The sequence below is a fragment of the Opisthocomus hoazin genome, chromosome 3 (assembly GCF_030867145.1).
Source record: "Opisthocomus hoazin isolate bOpiHoa1 chromosome 3, bOpiHoa1.hap1, whole genome shotgun sequence".
Classification (NCBI taxonomy): Eukaryota; Metazoa; Chordata; class Aves; order Opisthocomiformes; family Opisthocomidae; genus Opisthocomus; species Opisthocomus hoazin.
The window spans coordinates 6,604,222-6,620,511 of NC_134416.1; the positions used below are offsets into that span (position 1 = coordinate 6,604,222).

Sequence of the window (16,290 nt, forward strand, 5' to 3'; positions counted from 1 at the left end):
TAACTTAAAAGATGATATTTCTGTCTTAGGTCTGTAGAGTAGTTCAGGTTGGAAGGGTCCTATGGAAATCATCTGGTCCAACCTCCTACCCAAAGCAGGGCCTACTTCCAAGTTAGGTCCACTTTGAAGTTAGAATAGATCGTTCAGAGCCTCGTACAGTGAAGTTCTGAGTAGTTCCAAAGAAGGACTTTCCACAGGTAATTGGGCAACAATTCCAGTTTGGTCACTATCACACTGATTTATTTTTTTTTCCTCTGATATATCTAAACAGAATTTCAGTTATTGCAACATGTCTGTTCCCCTGGTTAGACTGATAGCATAGGGTTGTAATTTATTTGTCCTGGGGAATCTCTGTTCCCTGTAAAGTGTAAATGTTCACCATGCCATGCAGTGACTTAATAACAGGATCATTACAGTATTTAATTAAAGTGACTTCTCTGGCCCGTCTCCACCATTACAAGAGGATTTGTAGAAGGCTCCTGATTGCCCCTGTATGGTGAGACAACAATCATTTCTTTCTCTTCCTGTTCCTGGTGATTAGGAAAATTCATGCCTCTTCTCTGGAAAACGTTGAATGGATATTCTAGGTCTGCTAAAGGTCATTTAGCTGCTGGAGGTGGACTAGTATAGGACCAAAATGCTTTTCCAGACCTTACGTACTCCTTACATAGTCTGTAGCATTTTCTGAAGACTCTGGGCCTTTGGGTCCAATTCCAACAGAAAATCCTCTCCTTCTTCCAGCTAAAGTAACTGGAAAATTTCTGTTGGCTTTGTGCGCTGTGTTTCCTCTTCCAAAACAATGTGTTGTGCTGGTAGTTGTTACTGAAAGGCTTTTGTATTCTGCCCCAAAGAGGACTGCACTTCAGTTTTGAGGAGCAGCCTGCCTCCTGCTCCCTCACACTTGTGAGACCTGTTCAGCTCTGGGTTTTCTGTGGATTCACCGGTGCCAGCACTGAGGGGAAGGCTGTTCCTCTGCTACTCAGGTCCTCATATGTGCAAGGATTTGAAGTTGACACCTGTGTCTTGTGCTCCACTTGGAAGCTTAATGACAACCAGAATTGATCCTTGCCCAGCAGGCTCCTAACAGAGAACTTCATAGCTACTTCTTGCACAAGCTTGTTTCTAGATGGATGCAAAGTGCAGCGCCATAGAGTGGAAGTTGCAGTAAATCGCAGTTTGGGGACAGGGAAAACTGTATTAAAAGGCTTCTCAGATTAAACACTCTCTCAGACAAGTTCAAGACATCAGAATTGAAGGTAAGAGGGACAGAAATCTTTCTGGCAATCTTTTTTCTTATGTTTTTATTGAGTGAAATGCACCAGGAGACCACATAGGCAATAGCTTCATGCAGAGCATCACCAATGCCAGCCCTTTCTTGTATACCCTACCTGCATACAAGTTATAGCATAACCTGCTGCCTTAAAGTCTGTGTCTGCATTTAAATGAATACGAATTGAGTCACTCTGGATTAGTAGAAGTAAAAAAAGAAGCTAAATCAAAAAAAGAGCTATAAAAGGACAAACCTTGGGAGACGAAGAGAATCAGTGCTGTGACAGAGAGGTGGAAGATGCTTGGAATTTTGTTAACTCAGAGGCTGAGAGTTGGGGTGAGGGTAGGAAGGATGGCTCCATGCATAATCAAATTAATAACTGCATAAAAAAACACATTATGAGCTGGAGGAGACACAACAGACTAAACTGGCATTTTCCTTTTAAAAGAGATGTGATTTTTTTTTTCTTTAGACAAGCAGAATGAAGTAAATCTTGTCTATCTGGACTTCAGCTAGTGTTTGTTGCAGTACTGTATTAAAAGTCACTACTAAAGTGGAAGAGGGTACAGATTAATCAGTGTTGTAAAGTGAGCCAGAAACTGGCTAGCAGGGAGATAATGATGAAGTTTCTAGGAAAGGGCATAACAGGCCAGAGGGCAAACAGTGGTGGACCTCCTCAGGGTACAGTTTTAGGTCTAATCTTCTCTGTGAGCTTCCACTATAAAGACTGGGATCAGAATATTCCTGAAGGAGGAACTGTTTGGCCTCAAAAACCTGGGAATTTTTCCAACTGACTTGGGACTGTTAGTTTAAAAGGCCTGTTATGGTATGTATGGATCAATAACTGGACTTTCTGCTATAAGCTCTTACTCTGGAAACTGATGGTGTCTTAGTCAGGCAAGGTTTGTAAGTCACAGTGCTGTACAGCTGCGGAGAAAGGCAGAGGTCATTATTGGACGGGGTAAAGCAGGTCTTGTAGAGATAGGGAAGAATTCATGGGAGTGGACAGAACTTTGATTACTGCTTATCTGGAAAAGTGTACTCAGACCTCTTTAGCTCAGGAAAGATGTATTCAGCCTCGAGGAGCTATTGGTATGTTCAGCAGCCAGAGCGACTATTTTCAAACAGGAGATTGAAACACTGGGTTTGGTTAATCTTGCAGTGTGCGAGTGGAATGGGGAGATGCTATTGCTTTCTGCAAATAGATCAGGGGAATAGCGGGAGGGAGACAGGGGAATCACTCAGGTTGAAGGACAAAGAGTACAATAAGAAAAATATATAAATTTTTTAAAAGCTACATTCAAGACATTAAAAGAAGGTTTCAAACTGTCAGATATGAAGTACTGGAACAAGCGTAGTAATAATGGAGACAAATAAACAATGATGGACAGTCATGAGTCCTTTCATAGCAGAGGATGACCCTCTGGTATCACAGCATTTAAATAAAAAGTCACTAGCTGTAGCATTCAGTAAGGCTTGCCACAGTGAAACAGGATTGCATGAGGTAAGAATATATAGGCAGCTTTACTCTGCTACTGATATAAATTTCGGCAGTGAAGTGGCATCTGCTTAACAGTTCATAATATGTAAATTCAGAATATAAGTGTTGCTGCAGGCATTAGAAATGACAGAGAATTTTGACAGAAAGCAAGAAATCTGGTTAGAATACAAGGATAAACACTGTTTCTCCTCCAGAAAGTCTGATATTTTAAAGCAATGTTTAATGATACTGTAAAAAAAAGTTCTTTAAGCATCCTTGTGGGTGCCATGTTTTTTTTTTTATCGAGTAGAGACATGAAGACAAAAGAGGGTTTAACTCATCTGCCCTGAAGTACTCAAAATAAAATCCCAGTTGTAATACTTTATATTTCATATACTGCTGAATTGTCATTTTGGTTCCATCAGCATTTAACAAAGGATCATGGCCTACTATTAATCATGACCAGGCAGAAAACACAATGATAATATCTTGCACCCTAAATGTGTGCCCCTTGTGTATTTTTATGAACCATTATATTGCATTGAAACGACACATGAAAGATATTGAAAATTAATTAGACTTCTTGAAGTTTTAAAATTTCACATTTGAATTATTTGTATCTTAAACAAGACCTGCAGCAAATGGGATTTGGTTGCAAAATCTGGATGATCCCTAGAATTTAAAAAGGGGTGAGCTCTAGTCCTCAACATTATCCACCAGAGGAGATAACATTCCTCAACAGATACTGCCTGCTATTTTCAGAGACAGTCTGCCACAGAAGTAAAGGAAGATCTGCAATGATTTCCGTAAGTGCCAAGAGAATTTAACCCAGGGGAAGGATGCTTCCAACCACTACATCACATTATACATCCTACATTGGATGGTGTTAACAGGGCAAGGAGGGAACATAAAAGCCCTGACTCTAACTCCTAAGGAGTCACACAGACTGCATGCACGAAGAACAGCAGAAATTGCATTATGGGTTGTACCATGGATTGACATCAGCCTCTAGCTCTCTTCCCCATCTCAGAAACCTCCATGTGCAAATGAGCAAAATGCCAGCGTATTTCTGACCTCTGTGTTTTTCTGTAGCTCTATAAAGGATGTTTGGGCATTTTACAACAGAGGCACTGGTTGTAAAACTAGTACCCTACAATTTTAGACTGCAGTGGCGGGGTTTAACTGTCAGCATGTCTCCAGCATCCTGCGCTTTGCAGCACAGGGTTTGCATTCCAGAGATGCCGGTGACTCACCAGCTTATTATAATATCCCTGGGACTATTTATATTTGTCCACTAAAACACGTGGTAGCAGGAGGAAATTGGAGTGTCCAGTCTGTTGAACCTGCAGAACGAGCACATTAGACCAATGTCCTCTGGGGAACAAAAGCGTTTTTGTGGTGCCTATGTGATGGGCATTTTGTCCTGCCTTTGCACTTGGCAGTCCATATCATCCATCTTATAATCTCCTTAGGAAGCCCCTGAGAGGCAAGTGGAAAATCCATGAATAGCTGCAGAGATTTGTAATGGGTCACTGTCTTCAGGCAGTGGATGCACAGACTTGGTGGTCACCAGCAAAGATTGCACATATGCAGTGATGGTGAAGCACGCTATTTGTGTGGACACCAGCTACTCTCCTCTCCATCCTCAGTGTTACACCTGTATATGCAGGACTGGATGCAGCTGTGGCATTTATGGAAGATGGAGCAGAAGAATGAAGCTTTGCTGTGCCATGGCACGGGCACTTTGCTGTCACGTTTTTCAGGGACCCGTCACTAGGCAGTGACAATGAAGATAGGGCTAAGGGCTTCTTATTTCCTCTTCCCCCTCCTGACTTGCCCTAGGAAGTCCCCCACACAAAATTTCGTAAATAATTATTAACACTGTCTTGAGTGCTAATGCTCTCCAATCTCTAAGGATCTGGAGAGGAATTTGAAACAGGGCTCCTGAGACACATACATCTAGCTATAGCTGCTGTTATATCCATGAGAAGTAAATACAGAAAGTAACAGCTGACCTTTACTTGTAGTCCCAAGAGTCATTTCAGTCTCCTGTGAGCTGGAATATATAGCTGAATTCATGCTGTGGGGTGGATTTGTCCTCTTGGCTGGTAAGTGGGATACCTTCAGTGCAGGTGACCTTAAGAGTCCCTTTGGCTTTGCTTTCTAGGAGTCTATGCACTATCCAATAGCTAATGTCAACATTATAGCCTAGATCATTGCACTTAAAAGATATTTGAAGTGTTTCAGAGGTTGCCAAATGACTCGCCCATGTTCAAGGACATTTTAATACCCGGTGACTCTAAGAAAAACAGGTCAAGCAATCATCTGTGACTTTGACGCGTAGCCACTGCAGTCCTACAGGCTAGCTCTAACCTGTACATTACATGTGCACTGTGGCGTGCCTGGTAACCAGACCCCCCAGTTATCCAGCATGGGGAGGTTTCTCTTGGGTACCAAGGAATTTCCCTTTTACAGAAACTAAAGGATTGGAAAATGAAAGCATACTGTCACCCCAACCGGGGTTAGGGTGCCAGCAAAATGTGCAGCTGGATCAGGAGCCTGGAAACACTCAAGCATCCTGCAGAGTACACATAACCATGCTGTTCACCAACAGAGCTGGGCTGAGGAGTTCCTTGAATTAAACCCCCATGTTTTAAATCAATCTTTTTCCTAATATTGTCGGAGAGGTAGATATTACCCAACATCCTGGAGCTCTGTGGACTTCTGGCTCTGTGAATGACCTGTCCAGCACTAGGCATCCGATCTCTGTTGGAGCAGGTGACCTGGCTGAGCTGCTCAGTGACAGCATGAAATGTGGAGAAGAATGCTGAAATTACTTTTGAGTCTGCTACTGCAGCAAGAAAACTCGTAACAGCTGAGCAGTCCCTGTGAAAGACTTTCCCTGGTCTGAATCTCAGCAGTGACAAATTCTGACTTCTCCATTCACATAAAAGACTTAACAAGGGTTAACCATGCATGAGGATGTGCACATGAAGTATTCAAATCTACCTGCATGTTAAAAAGATAAAACTAAATCTATCCCTAAATGCTTTTTTTTTTTTTAAACTAGCAGTATTTTCTATCTTCCAGAAGTTAAACAAGACAGGATTTTTTCTTGTTCCAGTGCATTTGAAGTTGATGAAAAGGAAATAAATTCAATATTTTACTATTCATAGCCCAAGAAGCAAACAGTCCTTTTCCTATAAAAACACTAATAGGTTGGCTAACCATGAGGTACTTCCAGATATGTCTTGGTCCAAATATTTTAGATTACTTCTATTTCAGAAAGAGGTTGCTGCAAAAGAGGGACCTGGAGAAACCATCCCGTGGTTCTTCATCAGTGCAAGCTTTTTGGCCATTGTGCACACATGAGGGGAAGAAGGCACATATACAATTTCAATAACCTACCCCTAAGACTTGGAGTTAAATCAGTCTGTCTGGTGTGAAAGTTCCCTGATGACAGTTGTGGTCAGGTTTTGGTGTACCGGTAGATCTAATCTGTTTTGTGCTCATCGTCTGGCATAAACAAACCACCACAGTCTCTTAGAGAGCAGTCTCTACCTGCTTTCATCTTAGGCCTTTCTTGTAGCACCGAAAATTAATGGGAATATTTTTATTTTCATGAATGACATCTTGATGGGTTTTTCCTATAGCCCAGATAGTACCATTACAAGGAGAATCTAGCAGGTTATGTCTTTGCAGCGTGTTTTTCCTCAAATACCTTTTCTTACCCTAAAAATAAGACTAGCCTCTTGTATGAACAAGCAGTAAGAATTGTCGTTGGTTCTGTTGAATTCATATATCCTGTCAGTCTTATTTCAGAAACACTTAACCACTGTCATTTTTCACAGCTATATGCATAGAGTCCTCTTGGGTGCTACCAACAAAACGTTTATTCAAAGAAGTGTAGAGTCCTCCCTACTGCTATCCCAAGTGATGCGTCTGCAGTTCTGCCATTTTCGTAGAATCATTTTATGGCTTTCCAGAGGAACACAGAGCACCTTAGGGCCTGAGGAACTCAGAAAAGAACTTCAAAATAGAGGAACTAATTAAAACCAGAACCTAATACAAATAGTCCTGGTAAGTTCAGCTGGTGCAAACCTATCTCGCATACAAGGATATCAAAGGAATAATGAACCCCTGTTTAATCTTGTAAATCACTGAAGCAGGAAAGGAGTTGAAAGAGGGCCTGTGGCACTAAGCCAAATGTCCATCACTGAGAAAACAGAGAACGATTTCAACACACAAAAGCCTTCAGTAATGAGGCAAAGAGTTCAGTGTCAAAAACAGCTTTCAGTGTCATTCAATATGCCACTTGCAACTGTCTGAAAACTGAGAGGCAAACGGGTAAGAAAGAATGAGTGGACTGATGTAGATAAACAGAACAATGCATCATGTGAAGTGGTGTGTTATTAATATGACATCAGGTGTTGAAAGGTGCTGCCTCTGAGGCAGCAGCTGTGGACATTTCCTGTTTTTACAACAGGCTGGGGGTTAGATGACAACAGCCCTTTCCACCATGTGGGATGGTTATAACTGTGCATTCATTTATTTGCTTGTGGTTTTGACATCTCTCTCTCTCTCACACTGCCTCTTTGGATTAATTTTCTTCCTGGTTTTGTATCCCTTATATCTTTCCTGAAGTTTTATCTTTCCTGTGTAAGGGTTCCAAGTGCAGTCCTCTCTGGTTTTGACTGAAGATTTAGACCGATATTTCTGAAACAGACTGGCCCATAGTTCAACTTGGTGACCGCCTCCTCACTTGCCTCACAGACTCTTCAAGCTTGCTTTGTTTTGAGGTGTATCTCTGTTATATACCTCAAGCAAGGTTTCTGCTTCTTGTAATCCCAAATGTGGATTGGTGCTTGAGCTGACATCAAGCCCTGTTTTTGATCTGCGTGGGACGCTTGTGGCTTGCTGCTTTGCTGGGGCCAAGAAAAAGTGGAATTTTTTTCTCCCAGTGCTGTGGTGCAGAGGAAGAAAACCAGGATCAGTAAACCAATAGCCTGAGTGGTGGCCTTGTATACCAGGTGTAAATTAGGTTTATTATTGTTATAAAACTGAGATCATCTAAAAGGTCCTCTAAGCCACCTTATGGAACATCACAGAAGGTAAGTACATCAGAAGGTAGTAGACTTGCTGGAAGATATCTTCTTCATGATGGTGCAAGAGCTGTTCCGTGTGCTTCAACAAAGCCCCATTATTAGCTTAAGCTCTTAGATGCTCTCCTCACAGAAGTCTGGTGGATCTGGTGAGAAGCATGTGGTACCAGCATGAAGTGCTGATTAAATCCAAACTGTAACGTCTGTGCAAAAAGTGGGCAATTGGTTAATAGCAAGAACCTCTTTAAAACACTCTTGAGGCCCTTTTATCTACAGGCTTTGGAAAATTTTATCGTCCAAAATCTCCTTGCAAGCTGCTTGTAAAATATAACAAATTAATTTTTTTAATGCCTTGTGCAACCCCTTTACTCAACACAGTACTTCATGTGAGTCTTGTAGGCAGCCAGTAGATCTCTCTGGTTTGTTCCTCCAGAGGTGCAGCTCCTAAGGCTTTGGCAATAACCACTGCTGGCTGATGGTGCTGAATCAGCATGTTGAGCTGCGAGTGTTAGATGTGGGGTGAATTATACGTGCAAAAAATAAGCTGTTGATTTTTCTGTCTTTGCTGGAGAGGTCAAATAGAGGGGAATAAAACAGAGCAAGAAGACAGAATTCTTGTCCTGTTTAAGCCTTTGGAAATCACTTCTTTCGACAGCCAGAGAGAGTTAAAAAAAATGAGTCCAGCAAAAGATTTTCTTTCAAATCTCTTTTTACAGTCATTCACAGTGAGACAGGTCTAAACAGTATCTGAGCTGCAGGACTCTGACCTTCCCTGTTGTCTAGATTATCACGAGCAAACAAGTGACAACAGTGTGCCCCACAGTGATGCTGGTACAATGTGAAGATGTAGTGTCTGGCTGCTTTGACATTGACCCAGTGTTGTCATCATTGACATCTCACCAACCCAAGCTGCTGGTCATCAAGAAAGAGGAAAAGGGCTTTCTGGCTGCCTCCTGCCAGCATGCCAGAAAGACTAGGACACTGAAGGATGACACCATCAGTGTGCAACTCACCCCTTCCTAAATACTACTTCTTCTTGTCAAATGGAACTGTGGTTGGGGCAATAATATACTGATATGGATGTAGGTAATTTTAAAAAGGTGGAAGAGTCTTGGAGACAGAGACTTCAGTGAGCACTTAAAAATATCCTGAATTATTTGATGCTCTGTCAGCTCTTGCCAGATTTCCTTTCCTGTAGAGAAAGGAATGTCAGGAACAGCAAAAATGTAGCAGACGATGGCCACTATAACAGCAACACACGGTTAATAAAGTAGTAGGTCACCTGTTCAGGGACTGGACACTTTTACTTCTGTCCCAGCCCTGAAGTAAGACACATCTTGGCTGTCCAGAAACAGCTGTTTTCAGCCTAGAGCATTGTGGAAGACAAGGATGCCAAGGTTCAGACACAGTAGAAGAAATACCGGACCCCTCATCTACACGCTAACTTCAGGTAACTAATTGCCAGACATAGGTGGTTAAATGCACTGTTTAATTTTAGAATACAGTATGACAACATTTTTTTTTCTGTTATTTTTAAAGCATATATTTGCACAAAAATTAACTAAGACAGGTATCAAAAATAAGTCCTCTTTATAGTTGTAGTAGCCTTGCAGACAATACTGGAGGAACTGAAAGGGATGTTCAGGATCTAGTGAGCATGCTGGCTCTTCCTTGTGAGCACAGGAAATCCGTGAAAGCTTAACTTTCAAGACTGAAAAACTGTTCGGCAACAGAATTGGTAAGATCTTTTATTTGCTGAAAGACTCCCAAGTGATGCTGTTTTTCCTAGGAATTTACACACTCCTCTAGTCTACTGTAAAGTTTATTGCCATTGCCCTCCCTCTAGTAAAAGTGACATAATGCTGTTTTATCACAGGCAATACAGACTATTTTCAGAAGTCTCAGAGAAACAGTAGCTGATGTCAACCTCTCTGACCTTGGCTATTGGTGATAGTCCATCAATATATTGACAAAGCTGATAATTCAGCTGAGAGTTTATGCAAGATCGGAGTATGGAGCATTTCCTCAAAACACGACTTTGTTTTGTGGTAGTGCTTCTGGCAGGAAATCCTCCATAATAATTATATTATGGACACATCACTTCAGGCTCTGATGTCCGATGCTTTTCTGCTTTCTTTCTCACCTGCTTTCCACATTCCACTCCAGGCCATTGTCTCACCAGAAACTTTCACACCTAGAAGCAGCCCAGTGGTTCCCCCGTGAGCGTTATCTTGGGCTCCTTGGCAAAGCAGGAGACTTTTATCAGGAGGTTTCTTTAGGCTAAAGAATTAGTTAATGGTTCCCTTCTATTTTGAAAAGACTTTCCAAATGTGCACACTGCTGAATTTTGTGGCTATTAAAGCTTCCCTTCATTGCTTTGGTTTTCTGGGTTTGTGTGCTGTTTTTTGGGGGTTCTTTTTGCCTCTGAACATAGGACAAACAGGAAAATCTCAGCATGCACACTAGCTGCTACTGTGCTGTCCATATCAGATCCTTAATGAAGCCAGGCAGAAGTCCAGCTCATACTCAGGGCAGCCACCATGGCCCCTTTAGCCTGGTCTTGAAATAATGATCTTGAAAGAAATGTCGTAGGACACTGGATAAGCACAGAGCTGTTTGATCATGCTTAGCCCACACTTTAGGGTGTGGTTGGATGAAGTGTGGACATCTTTCCTGTAAAAGAGAATCTGGCTGCATATTACAGTTAAACCATGTAGAAATTGTCCAGTGCCAAGTTTTGCCCATCTTTCCCCTGTAACAGGCAGATCTGGGTGTGTTTTCTGATTCTGTAGAACTGGGCTGCTTCCTGTAAGGCAGTTATTATTTGCTAGTAAAGACACATTTGGCTGATTTGATCAGCAGAGCAGTGCATAAGAAATTGCTTTTCTAGCCAAGTATGCTGTTAGGAATCTGAGCTTCTCTTTCAGGTCACTATTCTAATTTTAATGTTAATACACTAGAGTGTGCTGCTTTTCAGAAGACGTAATCGTGTTAGAGGGTTTCAGTGGCCCCATATTGTTTTAGTAGCTATAATGAAGTAGGAGGTTTATGATCAAAGAGCATTATTAATCTTATTAATTGCCATATTTATGGCATTGCTGATTAAATAGTTTATAAGCCAGCTGGGAAACTACACCTGCCCCAGTACACAAAAAACCACCTTTTAAATCAAAACAACTGAGAACAGGAAGGTCCCACCCTTTCATCCTGTGCTTGAGTGTGGTACAAGGCATGTGTAACAGTAGCTTTGTCCTTGCTAGTTTAGGCAGGTACATTTCTTCCCGTTTCACTTGTGGAAAGGACTGGGAAGCTATGTGTAGGATCTCATTTTCAGTATGGCACTGAGAGCGCGATCTCACCTTGGTGGTGGAAAAAACAATGGACAGACCATATTTCTGCTGTCACTCCAGCCCAGAAATGCTGCATGACCGACTAAATGGCCAGTGAGATGTTTGGGAAAAGATCTAAGTGAGCTGTTTCCACTGCACTGTTAGCAAAAGAAGAGTACCAGGTGAAGAAGCCAGTTCAAGTGTTGAAGAAACGATTACACCATCACCTATTTTTTAACATTAGCATTGTGGTTCAAGACTAAATTAAAAACATCACACTGTCTCTCCCACAATCCCAGTTCCAGTCCTAAAGTCAACAAGGAAACAGACTCAATCCAATGTGCTTCCTGGTACATGAAGTAAACAAAATGATAGTAGTAATAATAATAATAAATAAATAAATAAATAAATAAATAAATAAATAAATAAATAAAGTATCTGTTTTCTTCAGCTGAAATAATCTTACAGGTTACTTTAAAGAACAAATTCATCTGGAAGTTTCCCTAGATGTCTTCTTTCCAGTCCTACGGGCAATCTGCCTTGACTAATTCCTCAGCTCAAATGACAATATTTTGGGTTTGCTTGTTTCTTCTCTCAATTAAAAGTGGAAAGGTATCTTCTTAAGGAGACTTTTACAGTGAATGGTCAGGATAGCAGGTTTAAGATATTGCTGGTCTGAATTTAAAAATCTGCAACCTCTATTCAATCCCTATGGCAAATGAGACATCATTAAGTGATTAGTTATAATTTTTTTCTCCTTACTTCTGCCTTATTCAGTGCACAAAACAGAAAGCATTCCCTGTGAGTGGAATAGATTTAATCTAATTTCAGCAGTCTGAAAATTACTGTCTGTATGGGGTCCCTTTCTTCTGAATGGAAGGAGGTAGGCACTGCGAAAGAGTGATTCAGCCTGTCTTTAGATAGGTCTGAGACAGATGTGATGAGTTGTCTTCCTAGACACTCCTATATTTCTCTGCTGATCCACAAGGGAACAAAGACAACCCACATAGATCAGGCATCTCCTTTTTAGACAGGCAAAATTAGGTGAAATACATCTCATCCTTAGCACAGTTCTTTGTTGTTTAGTGTATGGCCTGATGCCACATTTTCTGTAATGCTGTTGAAATCCTTCAGAAATCAAAGTGTTAATTACCTCCATGGTCTTTGGTTGGCAATGGAGTATCTAAGCTTGTGGCATATCCAAGCTTGTGCAGTATCCTGGCTTGTATCAGGAATAGTGTGGCCAGCAGGAGTAGGGAGGTGATTGTGTCCCTGTACTCAGTGCTGGTGAGGCTGCACCTGGAGTACTGTGTTCATTGTTGGGCCTCTCACCACAAGAAGGACACTGAGGTGCTGGAGTGTGTCCAGAGAAGGGCAACGAGCCTGGTGAGGGGTCTAGAGAACAAGTCTGATGAGGAGCGACTCAGGGAGCTGGGGCTGTTTAGTCTGGAGAAGACGAGGCTGAGGGGGGACCTTATCGCTCTCTACAGCTGCCTGAAAGGAGATTGCAGTGAGGCGGGTGTTGGTCTCTTCCAGGTATCTAGCATTAGGATGAGAGGCAACGGCCTCAAGTTGCGTCAGGAAAGGTTTAGATTAAATATTAAGAAAAATTTCTTTATTGAAATAGTGGTCAGATGTTGGAACAGGCTGCCCAGGGAGGTGGTTGAGTCACCATCCCTGGAGGTGTTCAAAAAACGTGTAGATGTGGCACTTCAGGATATGGTTTGGTAGACATGGTGGCATTGGGCGGATGGTTGAACTTGATCTTAGAGGTCTTTTCCAACCTATGATTCTATGATTTTAAGAGTGGAGGCTGTCTCACCAGCTATGGATCTTTACTAAGGGAGATTTAAAATGCAACCTGAGCATCCTAAGCTCTCTTTATGTCGATGAAGAGAAACACGCACTTTTGGCATCTGTTTTAGTATGAGATTCATCTTTCCCTACAAGTGCCTGTATTTGACTTTGTGTGCCTAACTGAACGAGACTCTTTGTTATTACCCTGTCTAGAGAGCTGACATTTAGCCAGATGAACCCCATGTGAAGCACTCTGTAAACATGAATTAGTTTGTTTCATAGCTCCCTCTATGGAAACTGGAGGCAATATCTCAATTTGACAGAGAACAAATTAATAGTGTGATTGAAACAAAACCATTTGCTGGTTTTGAGTGTGGACTCCAACACATCTAGGGCTTAACTTTTCTGTAGACCTACATGACATTTTTTAAAGAACAACGCTCATTCATTCTTTAATGGAAAGTAAATCAAGAACATCACAATTTGCCAATCCATAGCCTGTATGAGAAAAATCCTATTATGATTTACCTGTGTGCTTTATTCAACCCTGAATGCAAATGAGATAGTCTAAGTTACGAGCGTGATGCATTTTCATTAGTGCAAGTTCTGCTTGCAAAATAGCTTTAATAACCTTGCATACGTTTCACGGTTTTATTTAGGCTTTCTAAACTGCATATTGTTAAGGAATCTCAGGGAAAAAAAAAAGGGGATGACTAAATCTGACTCCTGACTTGTTTCCATTGGAAAAGCATGCTAGTGTATACACCTTCACAATTTCTTATGATGTGAACTTCAGCTTGAGTTAACTTGAGAAAGATGAGCGCAACTTTCGGTCTGAGCTAATGACAGGGAAAACTAGAAAGAAGTTCTTGTCACTGTATCTTGCACTTCTGTATTTTGAGCAGTGGAACTTTATGAGCTCCATGAGATTAGCAACATTCCACACCTTGAGGACTCTGGTGGCTTGACATTATGATGCCACTTAGGCAGCATTTCAGCCTCCACCATCCACAGCTCAGCTCCTGTGAATGCTTTTCAATTTCCCTTGCCAGTCAGCGTGGTCGTTTCTTACCAGCAACTCTCAACTGCTTTGCTCACATTTCTGTGGCTGATGTAGATGAAGGATATGTACTGCATGGTGAAATGAGCTATGGGAGGCTTTACGTGAACAGGTCATACTGTTTTTTATGTCATAGCCAGAAGGGAGCTCTCATGTTCTGGTAGGGTCTATTTGCTATGATTTATAGCTATAATTGTTGCTGATTACGGTTATGTCAGAAGGGTGTATAGCTGGAGTTGTTGCAGAGGTGATTATGAGGTGGAGCCATGAGGCCCTGGGGCATCTTAACCACCTTATTTACTCTCCTCAATGTCCAGTAATAACTGAAAATAGAGTGGACAGGAGGGAAAAACTGTTGACAGCCAGGAAAGTTACTGTAATAGAAAAGGCCTCAACTTGGCACCAAGCAACCATTTCTGTCTTTGCAAACAATTCAGATTATATTTCCTCAGAAAAAGCTATTTCATTTGAAAAAGCTCCATGACAGAAGCTTTATGTTTTATTTGTTGTCTGCTGTCACATCTTAATTTGCCTCGAAACTGGCCCACACAGGTTTTTTGCACTTATTTATTCATATAAATTTGAAAAATAATAGCATTAAGTGGGTAGCTTTTCCTGTTGCAGACATTTTCAAGTTGTGCAGTGGTTTTCAGCCTGCAAGGTTCATGAGGACAACTAAGAAACCTAAGAAACTTCAGGCCTAAGTTCACCACACAAAAATGTTTATCTATCTTAGAAATGTTTTAGGAGCTCATTAACAGAAAAAAGTTCAATGCACTGCCACAGTTTAAAATCAATCTATCAAATTAATCTGCTATAATATCACCAAGTTTGTGTGCTGGAATTACATACACAGGAGTTAATATGTGTAACTGTGCATGCGTGAGGGAGACAAGAGTTCGGAATAACCCAAATAAAGGAAAACCACAGGTTCTCTGCTCAGTCACTCATAACTTGCCCTTTGCAGTGTTTTTGCTTCAAACCCCACAGTGTGTTTGGTTCTGGGAGTGGGTTTTAGTTTGGATGTCCTTCTTGCAGAGCCAGTTTGAAACTGAATGCAGGATGGCTGTATCCACACAGTATTGCGCCTCCAGGAACCGGATGTATTCAGGAGCATGGCACAGTTGTAGCCCCACTGTCCTTGGCAGGATTTAGCAGCTGGGACTTCATGTCACAAAGCATGGGTTGGTTGTGGCTGGAGCCATATTGATGCTGTAACTGCATATACCCACGTGTGTGGTTTATGTTTGAGCTAATAAGCCTTGCAGAACAAAGTCACAAGCTTTACACAAATGCTGCAGTCAAGATTAATAGCTTATAGAATCCCAGAATCATAGAATCGCAGAAGCATTTAAGTTGGAAAGGACCCTTAAGAACACAGAGTCCAACTATAAACCTAACACTGCCAAGCCCACCACTAAACCATGTCCCTGAGCGCCGCATCTACATGTCTTATAAATACCTCCAGGGAGGATCACTCAACCAATTCCCTGGGCAGCCTGTTACAATGCTCGATAACCCTTTCAGTGAAGAAATATTTCCTAATATCCAACCTAAACCTCCCCTGGAACAACTTGAGACCATTTCCTCTTGTCTTATCACTTGCAACATGGGAGAAGAGACTGACCCCCTCATCGCTACAACCTCCTTTCAGGTAAAGTGAGAAGGTCTCCTCTGAGCCTCCTTTTCTCCAGGCTAAACAACCCCTGTTCCCTCAGCCGCTCCCGATAGGACTTGTTCTCTAGACTCTTTGCCAGTTTCTTTGCCCTTATTTGGACATGCTCCAGCACCTCAATGTCTTTCTTTGACAGTGAAGGCCCCAAAAACTGAACACAGTGTTCAATGCGCCAAGTACAGGGGGACGATCACTTCCCTACTCATGCTGGCTGCACTTCTTCTGATACAAAGCAGGATGCTCTTGGCCTTCTTGGTCACCTGGACACTCTGCCAGCTCATATTCAGTCGGCTGTCGACCAACACCCCCAGGTCCTTTTCTGCCAGGCAGCTTTTCAGCCACTCTTCCCCAGGCCTGTAATGTTCAATGGGATTGTTTTGATCTAGTGATGAGTTGATCGTACTAAGACTAAATTGTAGTAAAGCAACATGACAAGTGTATGTAGTCAACTATCTTGGAGTAGCAGTTTTCAATAAAGATATGGACCTGTTGGAAGAGGTCCAGAGGAAGGCCACGAAAATGATCAGAGGGCTGGAACACCTTTTCTGCGGAGAAAGGCTGAGAGAGTTGGGGTTGT

General features: G+C 41.8%; 1 protein-coding gene across 1 annotated transcript in view; it reads left to right on the top strand.

Annotated features, from left to right (window-relative positions):
- COL22A1 (collagen type XXII alpha 1 chain) overlaps window positions 1-16,290 on the top strand; it is a gene marked incomplete at its 5' end in the record, with an annotated part of 219,589 nt that overhangs the window by 39,097 nt on the left and 164,202 nt on the right. The window lies entirely within an intron of this gene.